Below are 21,762 nucleotides of genomic sequence, written 5' to 3' on the forward strand. Positions count from 1 at the left end.
TTTATTTATTTATTCATAGAGACACAGAGAGAGAGTGAGGCACAGACACAGGCAGAGGGAGAAGCAGGCTCCATGCAGGGAGCCCGACGTGGGGCTCAATACCAGGTCTCCAGGATCATACCCTGGGCTGAAGGTGGCACCAAATCACTGGGCCATTGGGGCTGCCCACCCCTTCTCCCATATGAGGACAAGCAAGAAGTCTGTGACCCAGACCAGGCCCCTCATCCAACCCCACTAGGATCCTGATCTCAGACAACCAGCCTCCAGAACTAAGCAACAAATTTCCGTTGTTTATGAGGCACCCAGTCAGTGGTGCCCGAACAGACTGGGACAGATGGCTTATATGTTTCCAGTTGATCAGTCCCTAATAATGTGGGTACAGTGCTGGGTACCATGAGGAATCCACAGCCCAGTAAGCATCTTCCATAAACATGTTACTAAAATCCATTCCCTCAAGGAATCCCCTCTCTCCTGGCCTCTGGTGATAACAAAGACAAGCAGATACCAACCCTGCCTTCGAGACACTTACCACTTTTTATAACAGCAACAACAGCAGCAGCAGCAAAGGGAAGGGAAGTGAGATGTGCGCACCAGGGATGCTCATGGCCTGTGACCCACGAGGCTGCAGGGTGGCCCTGCTCTGATTCAGAGGGGGTGGCCCAACGGGAACTCCTGGAGAGATCTGGGAAGTCTCTGAATAGATAAATGGCAGGATTTGGTAAGAGGGTTGGGACAGCTTTGATATTTAAATAGGAGGAAAGGTAGTATGAACACAAGTGAGAAAGTAGCCTCTGTATTCTGGGGACACTGAGAAAATGTCTTAGATGGAAGGTCCCGGGGGTGGTAGTGAGACTCAAGACTCAACAGTTATAACCAGCCTCACAGACCCAGAGGCCGGGGCAAGGCGAGGGTTTGCATTTCCAGCTCTGCCTCTTACGCTGACCCAGTGCCTCTGAAGCTCAGTTTTCTCACCTGTAATGGGCATAATTTACAAGTTAGTACATGAAACTCTTTTAACTTTACATCATGGGACGTGCATAATGCTATAATAATAGTAACTTGTTATTATTGAATTGACTTATTGAGCAGAGGTGTGGCATTATAGAAGCAAGAGTCTGAAGATTCCGCTCACCGGGTGGGGAGGGGGGAACAGGGTTAGAGAAGCAGGTGGGGAAGTGGACTCAGCCAAGGGGTCATTAGGACCTGAGCCAAGGAGGATGGCAGGGGACGTCTCTGCTCCTCTGATTGGGGTTTATTTGGGCGTTGCCTCTTGGAAAGCTTTGATTTCTGTAAGAGTCACTTGTTTCATGGGGTGGGGGTGGGAGGGCAAATAAAATAAGCCTGAAAGCCCCAGTAGATGGAGGTCAGCACTTCTGGTGCCAAATCCTATAGCTGCCTATGTGCCAAATCCACGAACCTACGGGATGTGAATTTGAGAATCGCAGAACCCAAAATACCACTCCATGGCTGAGGCTGATCTTCGCCCTTCGACGCCGCATTTAAGGTCATCCATCCATGTGCTCGGACAACCCAGGCTTGGGATCATTCATAAGAGGAACCAAAATTAAGTCTTGGATGTCTCTAGAACATCTCTCCTGCAGTTGGGGAAGAGAGCTGAGAGCAGTCCACCTGAGACCTTGCTCTGGATCTGCTCTTACTTTGCACGAAAACTGGGCAGGTCATTGAGCTTTTCCAGATGTCAGCACCCGGCTCTAAAAGGGGAGGGTTTGGACTCAGCTGAACAGTCATTAAGTTACTTCCGGTTCTAATGTCCGCTGACTCCAAAAGCTGTTGGAGCTCGCTGGCTGCGTTGGTTGCTGGGGCTGTGTCCTCAGTGACACGTTTTCATTCTGCACCCGTGGCCGCAGGCTCAGCTGACCGGCCCAGGTAGAGAGCTGCTGGCGGATGGCCCTGGGGGGCGGCTGGGGCGCAGGGGGGGCGGCTGGTGTCAGAAGCAGCCCCCTCCTCCCTGATGTAGCACTGACTGGCCTTTGTTTTAATTGCCTCCATCTTTAATTGCTTTTCTATATCATTTTGCTTAATTTGGAAGAATTTTTTTAATGAGCTTGAATGATCTAATTGGGCCTAAATGTGATTTCCTTGTAGCATTGTTTGTTGGTGTGTAAACCGTCAGCAGATCCCAGAACCAGTTACAAATACAGTGGGAAACAGCGAATGGTTTGTTCTGGGGGGAGTTCAAGTTGCGTGTAATGATTATGTGACCTTGGAAGTATAGTTTTCTAACTTGAATTTATTCATCATTCTTTATAGTAATTGATACGTAACTTTTGAAAATAGTAATAGATACAAGAAATTATATTTTTAGGCTTTTTTTTTTTTGGTTACATGAACGTTGCATGAGTTCGCTTTGCAATAAACTATTAAACAACTAGAAGCATGTTAGATAAAAAGTGAAAATCTTTCTTAGTCCTCAAAAATTCCACTTCTTTCCCAGGATGATCCCTGTCAGCTATGGGTACGTACCCGTTCCAAATGTTCTTCAGCACATTGATACATGTGCACATGTCAATGTGAAGCATAGCATCAGGTCACTGGTTGGCACAGGTGTGCACAGGTGGGGTCACTGCACATGCTGCCCTGTACCGTCCTGTTCCCACTCTGCTCTGCATCTCGCTGGCCCTGTCAACCACACAGACCGATCCTAGATCATTTATGTATTGAACGCTAACCAGACCACCACAGAGAGTTTTCTGTTTTTTTTTTAATTTTTTTTAAATTGTTTATTTATTTATGATAGTCACAGAGGGGGAGAGAGGCAGAGACACAGGCAGAGGGAGAAGCAGGCTCCATGCACCGGGAGCCCGATGTGGGATTCGATCTCGGGTCTCCAGGATCGCGCCCTGGGCCAAAGGCAGGCGCCAAACCGCTGCGCCACCCAGGGATCTCTTCTGTTTTTAATTATACGCAATACTGCATTGAACGGTTTTACACGTGTCTGTGTACAGATGTGACTGAGCCATGTTTGGCGGCTACTGGGAGCCGTACTTGTCAGGCTAGGGTACTCACGTCTTAGACTGTCACACACACTGCAAATTCCACAGGGCAAGGTGTTCCCGTCACTGCCACGCAAGCCTGTGTGAGTCCTGCTCTCTGCCTGTCACCACAGCCGCAGACAGGTGTACCTGCCAATAACCTCCTCGGCGCCAGGGCCCCACAGCTCTCGCTAAAAGCCCACAGTGGGAAAGCAGTTGCCCTTGCAGTGTTAGTTCTGAGAACCAGTGAGGCGGTGGCTTCAGATATGGGGGTAAGCACGGGAAGGGCTGGTAATCAGGAGATGGCTGGAGACAGCCCGTGCACGCGATGTCTTGCATCTAAATTACAAATTGCATTTAGTGAAATCCTCCTGTGTCGCTTGTTCATGTGCTGGAATCAGTGGTCCTGCACCGAGAGGGTTCCATGGGGGTCATATTCCGCGGGGTGCATTGCACGGAGGATCAACAGGAGATTCTAAGGTTGTGCACGAGGTAGAGCGGGACCTTCTTACTTCTCAACACTCAACACTGGCAACACTCAAAGTGTTGGAAGTTTGGGGCAAATACACAATGGTTTAGATGAAGAAGTGCGTCCGTATTTAAAAATGAAGAGGAGGAGGACCTCTTCTGATGTCCTATCACTTCATCCGGAGAGACCCTCGTCCACGCACTGACTCGGCCGTGTGCTCTTGCCTTACCTTCCTCACCATCTTTGTCTTCTGACCATGATCTCTTGTTTTTCTCTGAAAAGCTGAAGAGTGGACATGTTCTAAGTTGCATAGCCAGCTAGAAGCTGAGCATATTCTAAGACCAAGGATACAAGCAAGGGACTGGATTTACTAAAATATCTTGGATTTGGCACAGAGGCAAACAGTCCTCTGTCCAAGCAGGAAGGATCGATGGAGAGCCTAGGTCCAGGCAGTGTGTTCACCTCAAGGCCGCCCCTGGGTGGTGGGATCTCAGTCTGTGAACAGGTGCCGACGAGGCAGCCCCCGAGCAGGAGGGCGCCAGGCCCCCGGGCAGCCGCAGGGAGGGTCCGCCGGGCCAGGCCCACGCTCGCCTCCGGCCGCTACAGTGCGGTGCTGTCCTCATGCTCAAGTACACGGAAGACCTTCCGGGGAGAGGTTTACGCGTTCAGAGGGTATTGGGCACAAATCCAGGAGAACAAACAAAACCAGGTCGTGGGCCTTTGGATTCGTTTCTGGAGACTCACCTGAGCCTCTGCGTCTGCTTACGCGAGGATCTACCTCTGACTGCCTTATGAGGCATTGTCTGGTTCCTATTGTTCAGTGTTGTAAGTCTGAGCCTCAGCACTGTCAAAACATGTCCCTCATTTTTTAACCAATCTCATATAGAACTTTTAGGGAGGAAAAAAAGGCAAGAGACATTTCCTCTGGTAGAGAATCCCGTAACAGTGACTCAGATTGCCAAAGAGACACCTGCCTGTATCAGTTACACACAGTTGAGTTAATCGGAAGGTCTCTGTGACATTAAGAAGCCTCCGGAAAGCGGTGACGCAGGGACAGGACACCCAAACCCGAGGAACTGGCCCCTGCTGGGGAGGTCGTGGGGGAGGGCAGGTGCACCTGGGCAAGAGGTCAGAGCCCTCCTGTGGTTGGGGCCTCCTGCAGCAGAAGCACTTCCGGGCAGAGGAGCATTTGTAGGGCGATTCCTGCTGCCACTTAGCTGACATTCAAAGGCGTAGACCATGTGCCCCTCTACGAAGAAACTTAGGGAATACGCAAAACAGGAATAGCGGCTTCTTGTGCAAAAGGTTCACCGGCCGGGAATTTATATCGAGTGCCATAGCAAGGCAGGGGGGCGCCAAGTGTCTGGGGTTTGGGGAGTTAAAGGAAATACTTTTCATTTTTATCCCAGTTCCTCTCATCGTCTGGGCAAGAACCTGAATTCAGAGAGGTTCAACGACCCCCAAATCCTCACACCACTATTAGCTGAGATGGCTCTTGCTCATCCAGAAATAGTACACACGCATGACAGTCCACATGCTCACTAATATTTCATGGAAATAATGTTAAATTTTTAAACCATTATATTATGATTTCAAAACCAATAATATCAAGCTTCTAGGTAAAATCTGGTGGGAAGAGCAGGCGTGGGTTTCAGAACATAGCGGAGGCTGGGTCGCGACGTCCACTGAGCCTGCGGTTGTCTCCATCGGGGCCCGCTGCTGAGTGCCCGTGCGCACGCCATCGCCCTGCAAGGCCGGGGGTCTGAACACTGAGCGCTAGTGACCAGAGCGCGGGGCGGAGGACACGGGGCACGGGCGTTGGTGCCAGACGGTCTGAAGGTGTTGCGTCTGGTGCGAGGAGGTTTGGGGACACGTGCTCAGTCCTAGTAGCAGTTAACTTTGCAAACCATACTGCACGTGAGAGAACAGTTTGTGTTGAGAATTTCCTGCATTTGCATTATGTGCACATGCGGGTGCATGCATGTGGGCATGTGTGTGAGCGTGCGTGTGTGTGTGTGTGTGTGTGTGTGCTGAGGATTGGCAGTCAGGAGACCATAAAACACACTGTTCTCCTCCAAGATTTTCCAGTAGAGATGGCCACGAGCTGCTATGAGTGAAAACCACAAGCCATAATTTGTATTAAAAGCTTAGAACATTCTAAAATGTTACAAAAGAACTCTGAACTAATAATTTTTTGTTAATTTTTATTTTTTAATTTTTTATTTTTTGATTCTTATTTTTCAACCTTGATTTTTTTTTTTTTTTTCTGGGTGACTTTAAAACCTTTCTGGCTCCATGTGGCTATTCTTCAAATTATTCTTTATGTGTTTGTTTTGGTAAATTCTTATTAGGGAAAGTGATAACATGCGTTATGGCTGCATTTTACAGGCTGCCCGTGCATTTCCTAGGAAATCGCGTGTTTCCTTCTTTCAAATCCCACTTGCCGAGCATGCTGAACGCCTCCTTCATTGTGAGGTAACCCGCAGGAATGAAGTACAGTATCTTTTAGAGGATTTATGGTAATGCTGCAGAATGTAGCTGATGGTAAACAGCGCGGAGCCCTCGGGGTCTCTTCATTTGCCTGACACACTTCACTGCTGCCCATTAACACTTCTCTGTTATTGCCATAGACTCGATTTAATGAGCTTCTCTGAATTTGGAGGTTTGCACCAGAAACAATAGCTTTAAAACTGAGACACCTACCTCTCTCCACTTTCTGATATTCTGTGTCCTTCTTCTTTTTTTTAAATAAATAAATAAATAAATAAATAAATAAATAAATAAATAAATAAATAAATAAATTCTCTCTTTGGCAGTACAGTTTGAAATGATCTGGATAGTTTCTTTTCCAATTAGAATAGTCAATAATTCCTAATCCTGGGACGACATTGCAGAAAACCCGGATGGGGAGTTAATAAATTCAAAATTTGCATTAATGAAGATAATGTCTTTTGTTATTCTTCCCCTGAAATAAAACTGAGTTGACATCTAGGAAAACCCTCGCCATCAACAGGGCTGTGTTCTGTTAGGAGTGAAATCAACATTATTTCCAAGAAATAGTTGCACTTGTAAAATATTTCTCACGTATTAAGTTGTTTCCTAATTGCATCCGAGCATTAAAAAGGCAATACTCTTAGAAACTGGCGGGTAAGCGGTCAATCTGAGTATGAAGTGCGCTTAGTTTTACCTTCGAACCTAGACACGTATTTAAAATGTTGACGATCTTGGGTTTCGAAGCAACTTAACTAAATGTTTAAAAGCACCTCCTGCTTGCCCGCTGTGCCGTGGCCTACGAGAGCCTCCCGGCCGCATCCTTTACACACGTCCTCGCCAGCAGTTGTGTGCTTTAGCTGGGGCTCCCTCACGTGTGCAGCCGCACAAAGGAGCGAGCGCCCGTCCGCCCCTCCTCTCCAGTTAGTGATCCCGCCCTGTTGTTGTTCTGTCCTCAGAAAATGAACCCGAGGGAGAATTGGTGAAGTCGCGTTGAACGGCCGTCTCCAACTCTGACCTACTGAGGGAGCAGATCGGATCCAAGGAGCACCCCAGGCGACCTAGTGCAGGTACCGCCGCGACCGCTCTGGGGACGTGGATGGGGGCCCTGTGCCCTGGGTCCTCTCCATTGGCTGCTCCAGATCACTACTCTCCCCAGCTTCCCGGTGTTTCCCGGCGTCTCCCGGCATCTGGGGTCGGGGGTGGGGTGGGGGGCAGTTAAGTTTTGTGGTGCATCACCCCCCAGCAGACAATTCATGCTGAAAAGAGCCACTTGCAGTCAGATGATGTGTGTGCTGATCCCGCCACTACAGCTGTATTGAGTGGGACCGGCGGTGCCTCCTTCTGGGCACTGTGAGGCGTCCCGGGGGTTGCTGGCAGGGAGGAGGTGACACTGGGACCCTCGGATGGGAGCGCTTCATGTTGAATCATTTCCAGAAAATCCACACTTGCTGCAGAAGTAAGTGCGTTGTGAAGATGATGGATTATGGTTTGGAAAGTTGGGGGTCGGGGTTGGCGCAGAGGCAGCGATTGCTGCCCGGGCCGCACATGGCTTTTTAGGGAATCTCATAAGCCGGAGGTTGACAGGATAGTCATGGGAGGGACAACTCGCGTCTGTGAAGTCCCGGCTCCCGAATGCGTATGAGGAACTGATGTCAAAAGTTCTGGGGTTATCGTCTCCGTGCCCACACTCGGGAGTCCAACTCACACACGTTACTTTGGTGGAGAAACGTAAGAAGACTCTGGTGGGACGGCAGTCTCCTAGGGCGCCCTATGAGGGAAGCCCTGGTCTGCCTCTTAAGGTTCGCTGTGCGATAGTAATTCGTCGTCTACCGACCACCCATCTGCCCATCTGATGACAGAAGTACTTACCCCGACGTGGAAATTGGGGCTGGTGTTGCTCCCACATGCTGCAGCCCTGCGGGGGCTGCCGTCTTGATGGGCTTTATGACCTGGCCTAACAGGTCACAGTTGTTCCGATTGTCTTCTAAGCTCCACCCTGTTCCCCGTCCCTGAGGAACCCATAGCACCCATCAGTTTGGTTTTGGAAAGACACGATGTCTAATCAGCGTTTCCCTGGAGTTGTTAAAAACCAATTCGCCTTGAGTGTTAAAGTCCCACTTGACTTTCAAGTCAGTTCAAGTTTCTGGGTTATAGATGCATCTCCGATACAGACTATTTTGTTTTGTCAAATCCCATGGAGTTTTAGTCATAAGTTATGGAATGTTTAATGGAATATTCTATGTGGGTCTAATTTCTAGATGTGGATTCACTGGAAACTGGCATTTCTGGCTTGGAGTTAAATGTTCACGTTTCAATGATGGTTATCAATGCGATGTCCTCTGAAGCGTTCAAATACAAATCTCACCATGAATTAGCGAAAGGAAACAAAAATGAATTCGTTTTCGAAGAGAAACCCGTGTTCACACCCAACAGACCAGGCCTTGAATATGCTTCTCAGTGGAAGGGTAGCAGCTGATGTTGACAAGGAGGGTAGTTGAGCTCCTACAGGGAAGATAGGGAGGCCCCGAGGTCCCGCAGCCCTAATCTCCCATTCTGACTCTCGCTCACCAGCCCATCTGCCCTCTTCTCATGTCTGTCGCCAGCACCCACGCAGGCCCTGGGGTTGCCTGGTCCCCGGGTGTCAGGGGAGTGAGGCAGGCCCCTGACGATCCCCACAGGCCACCAGACCGGTCAGGTGGCAGTAATAACACCTAGAGCACAGCCAGTACTTGTGTGATTCATCGCGGAGCATTGCACGTAGGGAATTTCGTTCAGTCTTCACGAAATATGAACATCTCTCGCCTGCAGAGCTTTGGTGATAACACCCATGACGTCAACACCGAATAGCTCTGCAAGGCCCAGTGATGTGTACATGCATCCTCTGCGATTCCTGGATATTTCTTCTCTGTTCTCTTGTCCTTTAAAGATTCACGTTTGGTCCCGAGGGGATGATCAGTATACATTTGCTGTGTGCGTGTCATAAATACTTTAGACCCCGAGTGAGGAAATAAAGCGGTGGATTGAAATAAGCGGTGTAGCCTTCCAAAATGGGAATGCTGATGTGTTTGAACAGTTGCTTCCAGGAACCAAGTTCACATCTTCACATGCCATCCATAAAATGAAAGTGTGTAAGTGACCATATTGCATGGATCGAGGTCACAAACGCTTTCTGTAAAGGTCCAGATAGTAAATATATTAGGTGTCGTGGGCCTGGTGGTGCCTGAAGCCCGTACAACACTCCTCCCCCTGTGGGATAGCAGCTGCAGACTGTAGGTGGACAGATGGGCGTCCCAATAAAACTTTATTGACAAAAGCATCAGCAAGTGGATTCGGTCCTCGAACAAATGGTAGTTTCCCAATTCATAGTAAATATCTAAGTTCAGATGTCCTAAATAACCACGGCCAATTTTGGAAATTAGAAAATAGAATATAACTCTTGGTCTCTTTTCAAATTGTATTACTTGCAAACTCACACAACAGCGTCTAAAGCTACTGCCTGCCGGCACGTGGCTCCCCAGACGGGCCGCCGCTGCTGTGCCAGCCAAGCAGTCAGGTCAGAGCTGGCGCAGGAGCTGCAGGAAGGCCAAGGCCCGCAGGTGTTCCCTCCGTAGAAGTCAGGGAGGAACGCAAGCAGCCCGCCAGGTTTGGGGAGGAGAAAGAGCTTCTAGTACTTTCAGACCTACATCAACCATCAACCGGCCAGAAAATATCTCTAAATCATCCCGGAAACCGTATGGATGTAAAGTCAAAATAAAACCAGTTCCCACAGGTATTGCCGCACGTGGACACATGGGGAAATTACGTGTCAAAGCCCAACAGCAGAAGCACGATAAGCTACCAGGTGCTCAGTGATGCTGATGTTGTGTGTGTCACGCGCAGGCCCCGGCTATGGGACCGGCCAACAGCACGCAGCTTGGTAAAATGAGATCCAGCCAGTCTGTTTTCCCAAGCACGCTGTAACCCCACAACAAAAATACAGAGAACATGGGAAGGAAAATACCGAAACGAAAGAGAATTATTTTAAATCGCAATAGATTTTGCATCAGAAGCTCGATAAAGGGATTAATCTTGAGGAAGACTTTAATGATGCCATAGATTATTTTTTAAAGGGCTATTTTATGTGTGTCTCAAACTTATCTTATTTGGGATGTTGAATTAGTGGTATAAATCACTCAGCTAAAATGCAGAACATTAACCGGTATTTTCCAGTGAAAGGATTTGCTAGAATGCGTGTTGCTCTAGAGCAGCACTGTGACCATTAATAGATTATTTCAGAATAGACCAGAACAGGAGAGAACGCGGGGTAGGAATTGGTAGAAACACAAGTCACGGACGTGGTACAGCCGGGTTGCCCTAAGTAGTTGAGAAAGGAGAGGTCTGTAGTCCCGCGTGTCGTCCATGTGGGGCAGAAATGTGGGTAAAAGATTGGAGGCGAGCAGACCGGGGAACAAATCCTAATTCTACCACACGAACTCTGCAACTTTGGAGAAGGAATCTGAGCCTCAGTCTTCCCATCAGTAAAATGGGCATAATACAGTTTCTTCTTCATGGGGCCATTATCAGGGTTGAATGAGGTGTGAAGTATATAAAGCGCTCAACTTGGTCCTTGTCACAGAAGCTAGGCTAGTATGTCAAGGATCTGTGCTGCTTTTGAAATGGGCAGGGGCTACCTTTAAATTTTAGACGGAGGTGCCCGATTCCCTTCCAGATTGTGAGTCCCCTGGTTCTGGGGCCTGGGGGTCAGCACTAGAAAGGGTTGAGTTGGACCCAGGCTCCCTGATTTCTTGGGAGAAGCTCTTGGGAACGGGGGCGCAGCTGGCAGGCGGCCGATCCATGGACAGTCCAGCAACATCACCCCTGAATGTGAGGTACAGCACGCTCAGGTACGTCCCCCTCCACCTGGGCATCGTGCATCCATAGTTTTTGGTAACAGCTCGGCCTTCTAAGGGCGTGGGTGTCCTGATATGGAGAAGCGTCTTGTGCCTATTCCCAGGTCTTAGGACAGCACCGGCTGTGAGCGTCGGGCTCCTGACCGTTGGTCCCCACCAGCGAATGCGTGGGTCACCGGGCTGTGTAAAGGCTTGTTAGCATGTTTGTGACACAGAGAGAGCTGATGTGGAATGGCTGCTCGTACGTGGTGTTAGGAGTGAAAAGTAGGCTATGGACCCTCTGTATTGTGTCCCGACATTTGTGTAAGAGAGGTATGAAATATACACAGACACGCATTTACATATACACACGTGCATATGCACATGTGCACACACATAGGCACACATATTCATGTGCATGTATACATGTACACCCGTGCACACACACATGCACACATGCACACAACATATGCACATATACCCACATGTGTGTGTACGTGCATGTACACACCTGCATACACACCAACATATCTATACATGACACATGCACACATACATATGGACATGCATATACACATATATGTACGTGTGCATCTTTACACACATGCACACACACATACACATGCACACATATATACAAATATACACATGTGCATAGGCATATACATATATACACACATTAGAATGCATAGGCATAGGCATAGACACATGCTTACACATATACACACATAGACACAGACACACATGCATGTGTACACCGACATTCATATACACACACATGCATGCATACTTTTTTTTACTGGGGGGGTCAAAGCTGGCAGGAAAGCTTCCTTGTTGCCCTGGGTCATTATTTCCCACCTCCCTTCCTGGCATGTGCCTGTAGTCCTGCTCTATTTTATTTTATTTTTATTTTTTAAAAGATTTTATTTATTCATTTATGAGAGACTCAGAGAGAGAGAGAGAGAGAGAGAGATAGAGGCAGAGACATAGACAGAAGGAGAAGCAGGCTCCTCGCAGGGAGCCCGACGCGGGACTCGATACCCAGACACGGGATCATAGCCTGAGCTGAAGGCAGATGCTCAACCGCTGAGCCACCCAGGCGTCCCTGTAGTCCTACTTTAAATGAAACACAGTGTGCCCGCTCAGGCCCCACCTTTGGCCTTTCTCACCGAACCCCCAGTCAGGTGGGGAGCCTCACCAGGGGCCAGTCTCCACCTTTCTTCGCCTGGCCTCACACCGCCCGCAAAGTGCCCACTCTTAAATCTGCAGACACTGGTGCACTAAGCTGAGGCCACCTGCTGTCTTGGGCACTTCTGGTGCTGTGTTTCTTACGGGGACGAGTGGAGGGAGGAGGGCTAGCTGGTATTTAAAGGAAATAGATGCCTGGGTTGTTGTTTTTTTTTTTTTTTTAATAAAATGAATTGTTCAATTGCTGGCTATAAATTCAGTCACATAAACGTGTGATTTTGTGTATTTATGCAACACATTTTTGAGGCAACTACATGCCAGGCATTACAGACACAAGAAATGGAATCATGGAACTCTGCCAGCAAGTTGTTTATGTTTAACCATTTAATGGGCAGGGGTGCACATAAACCAAATAAAGAAAAATTAACTGCACACTGTGAGAGGAGCTATGAAAGTGGTGTGTGTAAAATAATAAAATGGAAGACATCAATACACACATAACACAGGCTCCAAAGTGGGTGAATCTAGATATTCCTGGAGAAGGTGGGTAGGGTGCTGCAGGACTAAGCCCTGGGCCATGCTCAGAGCACTTTCCCACCTGTCCAAGATGCATGGATACTTTAGACTTGGCACCAGCCTCCGGAGACCCAGAGTCTGGGCCTGGGAGCAGGGAAGGGTGTGGGCTCTGTGAGTTCGGGCTAAGTGCTGCGGACGGTGGGGATTGCAGGTGAGTTTAAGGGAGGGGAGACGTGAGCTGACCTGCCCCTGGTGATGACGTATGCAGGGTGCAGGGCAGGTTCAGGAGCCGGGTAGAAGGGGACTGGTGAGAGTCTGAGGCCGTGGAGGGTCTCAGCCGGGGCAGGACCGGGTGGGATGAAGGCGCAGGGGTGTGTGCAAGCCAAGGAGACAAGTGTATGTGGTGTGCCACCGCTGGGAGGTGGGACTGCACACGCGTAACATGGCCCTGACAGCACGGAGAGGTCATCCACTTCGACTCCCAGAACCTCAGTGATTTCACCTGTGAAATAGGTGAACCGCCTCCCGCTTCACCGGGTCGTCGCTGATGCCGTAGAACGATGCACGTAGCACGCAGAGCCCAGGCCAGCGCACGGCTCAAGCCCTTTAAGTTATAGTTACTGCTGTTATTATTCATAAAGAGCCAAGACACACTTGCTTCGTCATAAAGATTAAGGCAGAAGTAATCTGATTTACATCTGGGCTGTGCTTTCTGCTTTTCAAATCAAAGTGCCTTCACTCTCCATGCAGCTGTGTGGAGATGAAGAAGCGCTCCACGAACTGATGGAGGAAGATTTCAAGGATACTTTGTTAGAGAAAAAAGCAAGATGCAGAAAAGAAGCAGAAATATGAACACACATACATATATTTGCTTGTATTTGCATAAAATTCTAGACGGGTAGACCAGAAGCTAATAGAAACGTTTATGGGAGTAGTCACTAGACAGAAACAGGCAGGTCTGGGGCGCCCTCTTTTTTTTAATTTACTCGTTTGTTCCTTTTCATGTATGGTCGAAGCGTGCAAGTGGAAGGAAGGAGACACAGGAGGGGAAGGATGGAGGCGGGGGCGGCGGGGACCCGCGGCGGGAAGCAGGAGGGCGGGAGCGGCCCGGGAGGAGCAGAGCGGGGCCTCAGGGCCCCGGGGCCCCTCCGCACAGACTCACCTGCTCCCCCAAGCTCCTCCCCTAAAATCCTCTCGGCCAAAATGTGTCTTGCAAAATCTAAAAATCAGACTCCGTATCATTGCTTGTGCACTTACGCGGGAACACGGTTACCATTTAAAGTCTAACGTTTTAAAATTATTAAAAGAAAGTATCTTCTAAAATAGCGCTCAGCAAGTAGCCGTGGATGAGAGCAAACGGGAGGCAGAGCGGCGGCAGTGGGAGAGACTCTAGGTGACCAAGGGCCGGCGACTTGACCTCTCGGTTGCATTTGAGACGGTGGAGGATCCACAGGGAACTGGTTACGGGTAGTCGGAGAGGATGTGAGTAGGAGCTGTATGTTTTATGACGTGACGGAAACAATGTCAACGTTCTTTTTTGTTAAGATTACACTTAGGTTATGGAGGAAAATGTGGTTTTTTTTTTTCCCTAATGGATGAATGCTGAGGATTTAGGTGTGAGTGGTCCTGATGTCTGCAGCCCACTTTCACATGGTTCAGAAAAATATGTGCGCGTGTGTGTGGTGTGTGCACATGGGGTGTGCGTATGTGTGTGTGTGCGTGTGTGGTGTGTATCTGTGCATATGTGTGTCTCTGTGTATCCCTGTGTGTGGTGTGTGTATCTGCGTGTACACGTGAGGGTGTGTGTGGTGTATGGTGTGTGTGTGTGGTGTGTATCTGTGCACACATGTGTCTGTGCATCCCTGTGTGTGTGGTGTGTATATCCGTGTGTGCACATGGGATGTGTATATCTGTCTATGTGTGGTGTGAGTATGTGTGTGTGCACGTGGGGTGTGTATGTGTGTATGGTGTGCGTGTGTGGTGTGTATCTGTGCACACGTGTGTCTGTGTGTGTATCCCTGTGTGTGGTGTATCTGCGTGTACATGTGGGGTACGTGTGTGGTGTATCTGTGCATCCCTGTGTGTGTGGTGTGTGAATCCATGTGTGCACATGGAATGTGTATATCTGTCTATGTGTGGTGTGTGTATGTGTGTGTGCACGTGGGGGTGTGCGTGTGGTGTATGTGTGGTGTGCATGTGTGGTGTATCTGTGCACACGTGTGTCTGTGTATCCCTGTGTGTGGTGTGTATATCTGTGTTTGCACATGGTGTGTATATCTGTGTTGTACATGTGTGTGTGGTGTGCGTGTGTGGTGTTATCTGTGCACATGTGTGTCTGTGTGTGTATCCCTGTGCGTGGTGTGTGTATCTGCATGTGCATGTGTGTGTATAGTGTATCTGTGCGTGTACCTGAGTGTGTATCCCTGTGTGTGGTGTGTGTATCTGCGTGTGCACGTGGGGTGTGTATGTGTGTGTGTGTGTGTTATGTGTGTGGTGTGCTTGTGTGGTGTATCTGTGCACACGTGTGTCTGTGTATCCCTGTGTGTGTGGTGTATATCCGTGTGTGCACATGGGGTGTACATGTGTGTGTGGTGTGCATGTGTGGTGTTATCTGTGCATATATGTGTCTGTGTGTGTATCCCTGTGTGTGGTGTGTGTATCTGCATGTGCACATGGGGTATGTGTGTGTGTGGTGTGTGCATCTGCGTGTGCACGTGGGGTGTGCATGTGTGTGCATAGTGTATCTGTGCGTGTACCTGAGTGTGCATGCCTGTGTGTGGTGTGTGTATCTGCATGTGCACATGGGGTATGTGTGTGTGGTGTGTGTATCTGCGCGTGCACGTAGGGTGTGCATGTGTGTGCATAGTGTATCTGTGCGTGTACCTGAGTGTGTATGCCTGTGTGTGGTGTGTGTATCTGCATGTGCACATGGGGTATGTGTGTGTGTGGTGTGTATCTGCGCGTGCACGTAGGGTGTGCATGTGTGTGCATAGTGTATCTGTGCGTGTACCTGAGTGTGTATGCCTGTGTGTGGTGTGTGTATCTGCATGTGCACATGGGGTATGTGTGTGTGTGGTGTGTGCATCTGCGTGTGCACGTGGGGTGTGCATGTGTGTGCATAGTGTATCTGTGCGTGTACCTGAGTGTGCATGCCTGTGTGTGGCGTGCAGGTGTGCTGTGTATACCTCTGTGTGTGCGTGTGGGAGAGTGAGCACGCGCGTGTGTTCCGGTCCCCCGGCCAAGGCGGCGTGTGTCACACGGTCGGTGAAGGCACAAGGTAACCTCACTGCCCCAGAACCTTGAACGTGCATTTACGACGTTACAGACAGAGGAGCGCCTGGGGGCGCAGTCGGCTGAGCCACAGGTCGTGACCTCGGGGTCCTGGGATCGAGCCCGGGTCGGGGTCCACGCTCGGGGAGAGTCTGCTTGGGATTCCCCCTCCCTGCTCCCCCGCCCCCCGCGCTCCCGCTCCTGCTCTCGCTCTCTCCTAAGTAAATCCTTAAAAGCTGGTGCCACGTTCCAGGCGGGGAGTAGGGCTCAACCCCTTCCCCACGTAGCTGAGGATCGTGCCCTGGGGTGAAGCCGCCTGCGCCCTGCTCCCCGCACCCCAGGCCATGCTCAGCCTCCGGCAGCCGCGGCGCAGGGCCCCGACCAGCACGACGTCCCCAATTTACGGGCCGAGAAGCCCGTGCACACGGGGACCTGCCGAAGCCCAGGCGCGTGCCACACCGAGCCGCACGGGAGCCCTGGTTCCCAGGCGGCTGCACCCCGTCAGTCACGCGGCCCTCACCTGAGCAGCTGAGACGAACCCCATTAGAGCAGGTGCCTGGGAGGGGCCGCGCGAGGCCAGGCCAGGGGTGCGGCCAGGAGACAGGGAGCACCCCCCGCCCGGAGCAGCGCAGGCCCTGCTGGGAAGTCCGCCTCCCCTCTGGGCCGCCCACCTGTCTTCACGCCCTCGGAAAGCCAAAGTGAAACTCAAGATTTGTCACCACCCTAGTGCCTGTAACTCAGTGGCACACACGAGACAGAAGGGACTGTCAGGCAGTCGGGGTTCCTGGGGGTGGGGGGCCAGGAGACAGCGCCCCGAGGCTCCAGGCCAGTTATCAGGGAGAGAAGACACCCACCTCGGTGACCCTCGGCTGCCGGAGGTCAGGCGCTGGGACCCTGGCCTGGGGGGCGGGGTGGGCCCCCTGCTCTGGCTCCGTGCCCTGCAAGACCCCTCACCCAGACAGCACCCCGGAAACCAGGCACGAGATCAGAAGAGACGGGACACCCAGGGCACCAGGCACTCGTAGCCTCGGAGCTTCTTCAAAAGACCCAGAAAAGCAAAAGGGAAGGGAGGAAGAGAGGGAGGGAGGGAGGGAGGGAGGAGGGAGGGAGGATGGATGAGAGGAAAGAGGAAGGGAGGCAGGAAGGGAGGGAGGAGGGGGGAGGAGGGAGGGAGGAGGGAGGGAAGAGGGGGGAGGAGGGAGGGCGGGGGCAGCACAGGTGAAGCCTGGGCCTCATTCTGGGAGGACACAGAACCTACTTCCCTGCTCAGCCTCAAATGCTCAGAAGCATCGTCATATCATTATAATCACGTAAAACAAAATAGATAAAATAAGGTAAAGTCGAGTCATTCCCTGAGTGGCCTCAGTCCCCAAGAGGGTCTAGTGGTGCCCACTCATCTCCCAGGAGCCATGGAAAACTACGCGTAAAACACTCACGTGCCTCCTCACATCGGAGAAGCGTGGCGCTTCCGTGGGGATGGCGCCGAGGGCACGGCTGCGCGTGGGGCTCCGCGGCGGGGAAGCACCGTGTCCCCCCATGAACGAGAGGAGCAGCGAGCTGGCCTTCCGCTCGTGCGCACCCCGCGAGGTACCCGGTCACCACCTCCTGCAGCCCGAGCCGAAGGGCGACAGTGCGGATGTCACGGTCATTTTGTGTGTCTGCCTTGTTTTGTTTTTGTGCTTTTCCCCGCGACAAGCAGGGGCTATAAATCCTACTTGGGTTAGGAACCTTTCAAACGCTCTGTCAGGAGCTCGCAGCTAACGATTTGCTCTCACGGAAAATACAGAAAATACGAGAACTTGTAACCTGAGCTGCTCGGTCCCGGCCGCTGTCCCCGCACGTGCCAGGTGATATTGAGGCCCCAGCCTGGGAGCTCAGAAAGGGGGGGAAGCAGAGACCGTGCGCCCACCCGAGGGGCGGACGCAGGGCCCCCGAGGGTGCTATTGGCAAGGCCGCCGTCATGCAAGGCTGCCCGGACCGACCAGGCTACCGAGCGGCTGAGCCCAGAAGCCAGGAGGAGCGCGCTGGGTGCTCACCGCACGGCCTGGTGCGGGGTGGGCAGCCCCGTCACCCTGTGGCGCTCACATCTGGAATTTGGGGCCTTCCGGGGAGCAGTGGGCCCTTGGCGGGTATGCGGCTCACGTGGGGCTGGGCGACCTGTTCCGTTGATGGGAAACCAGACGCAGGATCCCCATCCCACCTGGAGGGAAGGTGGAGGTGGAGCCCCGCCAGCTGGAGGGCCCGGCCCGAACCCGCCACCTCCCTGGGCCGCTCGGCAAGGCCACCGCCGTAAGGACCACCTGCCAACGCGGACGCCTCGTCCCTTGTCCTGGCTTTTCCCACACGCGTGCCCTGCACACCGTCTGGTGTCGCCACGTGCCTGCCTGCCGGGGAGGGACCCCGAGTCATCGGGTCCAGAGGTCGTGTCTCCCTCAGACACGTGCAGACGGACTCTCCCCCCGGACGTCTGTCTGTGAGCCTGGAACCCGAGAGCATGAGTCCGCCCCAGGTAGACCGTCCCGCCTCTGCAACGACACGTGGCGCCCGCCGCCCAACAGTGTCTCAGGAGCGGTTCCGGGACCACCTTCGGGAGAGTCACCCTGGGTAATGTTTCTCACGCAGATTTGTGATCGCCACTCAAGACCCTCGCCTCAGAATCTCTAGGAATGGGGCCTGGGCGTGAGATTTTTAACCAACACCCCACATAGTCTTACACACGTTAATAAATAGCTGCCCCCGCCCCCGGAGCCTGTTCCCGAGCGGGTGAGCTCCCATCTGCCGGGCTCATGGGAGGGATATGGGCTTCCCACCTCCTGGTGGTCCTGCTCCATCACCAGGGCCCCGTGACCCTATCCACACACACGCTTCTAACCCTGTCACCTGCGCCCCGACCAATGTACTTATTCATCCTTCTCTTTTTTGAGTTTTTGAGAGATTATTTTTTGCATTTTGTGTTGGTGGCGATGGAAGCCTCACCAGGTGCACAGTGGCTCGTGGGCCCTGAGTGTTATCCCCGAGCTTCGAGGATGGCCCGGCCTCTGTCTGCTGGCCCACGCCTCGTGTGTCCCCAACACGATCGCTCCAAAGCCAATTCAAGTCAGTGGGTGACTTTACCTGGAAACACTTCAGCATGAATTTCTTAAACATAAGGCTCTTTTGTGAAAGCGCAACCCCCCTTTGGCCCTTTCAATAAGTCTGAAATGTCACCGAATATCCGCTGAGGATCTGAAGTTCCCAGATTGCCTCAAATTTACTTTCATGGTCTGGTTGTTTGAATCAAAATCCTAAAGTCCACAGCGCGTCTTGGTGATGTGAGACCCGGCCTGTCCCTCCTCCCTGCGGCCCCGCCTCTGGGGCCCGGTGGTGGGGACACCAGCGGCTTGTCTGGTAGAGGGTCCCGTGGCCTCGCCCCTGCCGACTTCATCCCTGCAGTGTCCCTCTGGCCCCGCATCTCCGAGAGGTGGGTTTGTGGGGAGCCCCTGGCTACACCGCACACCTCAGCCTGGCTCCGCCTGTGCAATGCCACGTTGGGGGGGGCACCCATGCTGTGCAGGCTCCCAGCCTCACCCTCCATTAGAAAGTCACCCGTCAACCTCATCACCTGGGGGTTGGAACCAATGCTTGGGCCGTGGCGTGTGTTGCCTCGAACCACCGTGTGGCTGGGTTGACCACATGTACTCTGTTGTGTCTTCTTCATTTATTGGGTATAGTATTCCTCAAGTCTTGACTCCTTTTGTACACGAAACTAAATCCTTCCTTGACTTTACCCCTTTCCCCGCGATGATAGCCTTCTCTTCCGGGGAGGGTTATAAATTCTAAGAGGTGGAAAGACCTTTATTACGGCAAAAATCTGGTACCTCGTGAGGTTTTGCTTCCGTTTGCAAAGCTTGCGGAGTCCCTCTCATGTACACACTGATGCTGATGGCGGGGAAAATAGGAGCTAGCATCTTCGGGATGGCGGGTCCGCGTGTGCTGTGTTGTGGGCACATGCGTTACCGACGAGGAATTCCGGGTTGCCTCTCACCCATGGTCACCCAGCTGGGAAGTGCAGCCCCGGCCCCAGCCCGGAGCCCGAGCCCCTGCATCTGAGCTCCTCAGCTGCACCCACTAAGCACTTCCTGCATGTTCCCGAGAGTGAGGATGGAAGGGAAAAAGGAGCACAGAGAAGAGCACCCCGAAAGACATGCAAGTTATCAGCCAATGTCATACAAAGGCTGTAAGCCTACCTGTCCAGGTACAGCTTCAGGGGCTTGAAAGGTCATCCGATTGGTAACGGGGCTGGAGATTGCCGGGCTGTAACATCTGGAGGCGGCTGCTGGCTTTTCCACCCCTGTAAGAGGAGGTCTTGAGCCCCCAGCGATGGGTGGGGCGACCAGTGCCCCCTGGCTAGAGTGGGTCCCGCACTGGCATCAGGGACCAACTGCACTGGCCTCCCGCACACGTGTGCAGGTCCGTGGGTGCCAGGCCAGGTGCCGTGCCTGCGCCAGTGGTGACCCCCGTGCTCCCAGAGCACCTGCGGTCTGCAGGGGGGAAGCCAGGCCGGAATCCCCGGCCACACCTGCTGTGCAGGGACTAAAGGGAGTGTCCATGCCTTCACCACCACCCAGGGCACACCTGAGCACCCCACGAGAGTGCCCTTGCAGTGGGGACACGGGCCGGTCAGTGGCCAGCGGTGGAGCCGCACGGAGCCGTCACAGCCGACCATGGAGCGTGTCCAGAAGAGCATCTGCACCGGATTCTAACAGCCCACAGGTGCATTTGGTTCAGGTGGACAAATGGTCCTGACCACCACGCAGACAGCCCCGGGCGTCCCCGAGCACTTCCCTGGGCAGACATCCCGGCCTTGCCCGACATGGGGGCAGGAACTTGCCGCCGTCCCAGCGCCGGCCACTCGGTAAAGCCTTCCGTCCCGGGGAAAGAGGCGGGAGCGGGCGAGCTCCCATTTGCGGCCCAAGAAGCTGTCTCCGGTGTTAGGTCACACTGTCACCAAGGCTGGTTGTGTTTGTCGCCCGCGGCCCCAGGACACTAGGACACTCCCCAGTCCCAGGAGTCCGGCCCCACAGCTGCCCTCCGCCCCCCGCGCTTCCATGGAGCAGAGGCCCGGCAACCCGGTCTCTGTCACCTGCCAGGGAAGAGCAGGTGACCATGAGCCACCGCCCGCCTCCGCCTGGCCCTCCTGTCGACGGCAACGCCTTCCCGTAGGCTTGCAAGCATGTGCGTGTGCGCGGGGTGCATGTGCACACGTGCTTGCGTGTCTGTGGTGTCTGTGTGCGTGCACGGTGTGCGGGGCATGGGGAGGAGAGGGGCCAGGGGGGCCGTGACTGAGGAAAGAGGCGGTGCGCGTGACATAAACCGCGGCGGGAGCCGGGACGGTGGCCGGCGGAGCGCAGGCTCCCCCGCCCTGAGCCCGCGCGTGTCCAGAGGGCAGAGGCAGGGCTCAGCGGGACGCGCCCCCGCCGGCTCCGTGAGCGGCGGCCCAGGGACGACAGCCTGGAACATGCAGCTTGCTGGTGAGCTGCCTGCGTGCCAAGCGTGCTGGTTCACACCTCCTTGTGAATCTGCCAAACCTTCCCTTACAGATTTTTCTCCAAGAAACAACGCAGGGAATAAGAAGGTTGTTTTTTAATTCTTTTTTAATCTGACTGGCGAGAGCCAAGGCGTTTTTAAGATTCATCCTGTTGGCAACACTCCAATCCCGCTGGCCACGGGCACGGCGCTCCCCACGCCGGCTTGAGGGACAGGTGTGACGGAGGGGAGTGGTCCTCGGAGCCCAGAATTGCCTGGATGCAGCCGTCAGGGCCGCCGGCCCACCCAGGATGTGCACGGAGTCCCCACCGGGAGACCATCGGGGAGCCCATGGCGGCCGGGGCCGCGTCCCCTTCGCAGCTCCACATCAGCCTCCGTCCACAGCCCCGGATGCTTGTCCTCCGGGGAGTCTGCACCGCGGCCGCACTGTCTGCCGTCG

At 52.9% G+C, this 21,762-nt stretch overlaps 1 protein-coding gene across 50 annotated transcripts in view; it reads left to right on the plus strand.

The window, feature by feature from the left end:
• MYT1L (myelin transcription factor 1 like) overlaps window positions 1-21,762 on the plus strand; it is a 409,061-nt gene that overhangs the window by 124,871 nt on the left and 262,428 nt on the right. For all 50 annotated transcript variants that reach the window (XM_072767848.1, XM_072767862.1, XM_072767844.1 and 47 more), the window contains exon 3: window positions 6,912-7,022. The gene's annotated coding sequence lies outside the window, so the exon portion shown is untranslated. The remainder of the gene's footprint in view (window positions 1-6,911; window positions 7,023-21,762) is intronic.

This window comes from Vulpes vulpes, chromosome 8, assembly GCF_048418805.1.
Source record: "Vulpes vulpes isolate BD-2025 chromosome 8, VulVul3, whole genome shotgun sequence".
NCBI lineage: Eukaryota > Metazoa > Chordata > Mammalia > Carnivora > Canidae > Vulpes > Vulpes vulpes.